Source organism: Sinohyriopsis cumingii, unplaced genomic scaffold, assembly GCF_028554795.1.
Source record: "Sinohyriopsis cumingii isolate HCF-2022 unplaced genomic scaffold, ASM2855479v2 utg003963l, whole genome shotgun sequence".
NCBI classification, from domain to species: domain Eukaryota; kingdom Metazoa; phylum Mollusca; class Bivalvia; order Unionida; family Unionidae; genus Sinohyriopsis; species Sinohyriopsis cumingii.
The window spans coordinates 32501-35000 of record NW_028316635.1 but is presented as its reverse complement, the minus strand read 5'-3'; the positions used below and the strand labels follow the sequence as shown (position 1 = coordinate 35000).

At 32.0% G+C, this 2500-nt stretch overlaps 1 non-coding gene across 1 annotated transcript; it reads left to right on the top strand.

The window, feature by feature from the left end:
• Positions 1 to 319: 319 nt before the first annotated feature.
• LOC149769325 (5S ribosomal RNA) lies at positions 320 to 438 on the top strand. Its single transcript, XR_016419170.1, has one exon. It is a non-coding gene; the product is annotated as a 5S ribosomal RNA (ribosomal RNA).
• The last annotated feature ends 2062 nt before the right edge of the window (positions 439 to 2500 follow it).

Sequence of the window (2500 nt, the reverse complement as noted above, 5' to 3'; positions counted from 1 at the left end):
TACAAGATAAATAATAATAATAATAATAATAATAATAATAATAATGCCCAAAAACAACAAAAATGAACTGAATCTTCGTTTAAATGCATTGTTATTTAAGTCCATTTGAAGGTGTAAACCTCCGGTTAAGCAACTAATGTCCGAGTCCGAAAATGCCTGAATTACAAATTTGAATAATGTATGAAGGCAGTTTATCTATATAAGTTTTAATCAGTACACTTTAATTACTAATTTTACACGGCACATAAACGTAAACGTCTGTACATCGGAAACGGTGAAGAGAGAAGCGAATATAAGTCTTAAATTTACAAACACTTGTGTCTACGGCCATACCACGTTGAAAGCACCGGTTCTCGTCCGATCACCGAAGTTAAGCAACGTCGGGCCCGGTTAGTACTTGGATGGGTGACCGCCTGGGAATACCGGGTGCTGTAGACTCTTTTTTTTTTTTTTTTCTTTTATAACTAAAAACAGTTGAAGTTTTTCTTTCTTTCTTTTATTGTAACTAAATTTACTTTCTTCAATATAAATAATAAATAGAGCAATTTCTCGACTTTCATTTTCTCTTTTTCCTTAACTTTCTTCAATAATTCGGATCCTAAAAAAATCAAGCATAGGACCTGAATATAGCAAATGTTGCTTTGCACTTCTCTGCTCTTGGTTTCGATCCTTACTACTGGAATATGCGATCATAGATGACCAGTATTTCTTATTAACAAATTCGGTTCAATTTATCCAGTTTCCTCTACTTTTACTACCACAACAAGCTGCCTCCTTTCACGTCGAAATACTTCCTTCAAGTTTCTTCTCATATATTCCTGGTGTAGTCTCTTGCGCAGAGTTGCAAAATATGCGATCAATGTCTTTCATTTTGGCTACTTATTTGTGGTATTTCTTATTCACTAATTGATTGATAAATATGGAATGTATGAATTGTGAGAATTTTTTATATTAATTTATTGATTGATTGATTTCTTTTACAGCAGGGCCTCAGTCTGCCAGTGGGAAAATTGGCATCCTGTAGCGAATACTGTAAATATGGGCCATTGGCAAAATAAATTGGGTTATAAAATTCTGTTTTGATTACAGTAAGTTTAGATAGATATTCCATGCTTCCACTTTCTGTATTTCCACAACGTTAACTTCTCCAAGTTGCAAGAAGAGATCCTTTGCAAATCTGATAAGACCCTATCTTTAAAGTTAGCTTATAGGCCGCTGTCGCTTATTTTAACCAAATGATAGGACAGAAAGACGAATAATAATAATAATAATAATAACAACAACAATAATGTCCTGAATCTGCATTTTAAGTCAATTTCAACATGGAATTCTCCCCTTATCTGGGTCAGAAAATGGATGAGTGACAAATATGAGTATCTGAGGCCAGTTTTGCTTCTTTTGGATTAGAACTTTGAATCAGTATACACTTTAGTTACTAATATTATACTGCACACAAACATTTGTACATGGGAAACGTTGAAGAGATGTGTGACTAATCAGCAAAAGAGTCTTGAAAACGCATCAAGACAACAAATTATGTTTTACAGTCGAAATGTTGTTCTCACTAGAACTGAAATCATTTAATTTCTACTTAAATGCCCGAAAAATTTACAATTAAAACTACAATAAATGTTTTATACCTAGTCCCGCACAGTGACGTTTATCTGATTCCCTGTACTCACCGAGAGCATTCTGTGTCATATGGATGCATATCAAATGAAGTGAAAAGTAATGGAATACTCGCTTTTTTATTTATCCCTATGCATCGTGGTGCCCACACCATGATGAGACGCTGTTTCAATAAACCTTTTTATATATGTTCTTTACTGTTCTTCCTTTTTCTTCTTGCTTTATCATACTGACACACGAGAGAGAGAGAGAGAGAGAGAGAGAGAGAGAGAGTATGCAACAAAGTTCGCATAACTTTATCAGCTATTAACATTAATTGTACTTCTGTGTAATTTTATTTTTAACGCGTTATCCTATAACGATTGCAAACAAGGGCAAAAACTCTACTGATCTTATTCGATAATTATACCATACTGAATTAATAAGTGTATCTCGTAAAAACGGATCATATATATATCCTGGGTGGCTGAGGGTGTTTTAAGATATGTGTGTGTCTTTTGTGATATATATATATATATATATATATATATATATATATATATATATATATATATATATATATATATATATATATATATATACGTTTGTGTGTGTACATACATACATACATACATACATACGTGTATTATTTACATATAGTCTTGGATAATTTTAATTATTGGGATATGGTTTTTAGGTATCAACAGATACAAAGGAAACAAACGTTTCAATACATATAATGACATTTTCTTAAATTCTACATTGTATCATATTGACCTACTACTTGCTAGGCAAGCTGACTTTTATAAAATTTGCAAACTCCTTATATATATTTAAACTTACTTTTAGTATTCAACCAGAAAATCAGTACAGTGCAGAAAGATTGAAAATA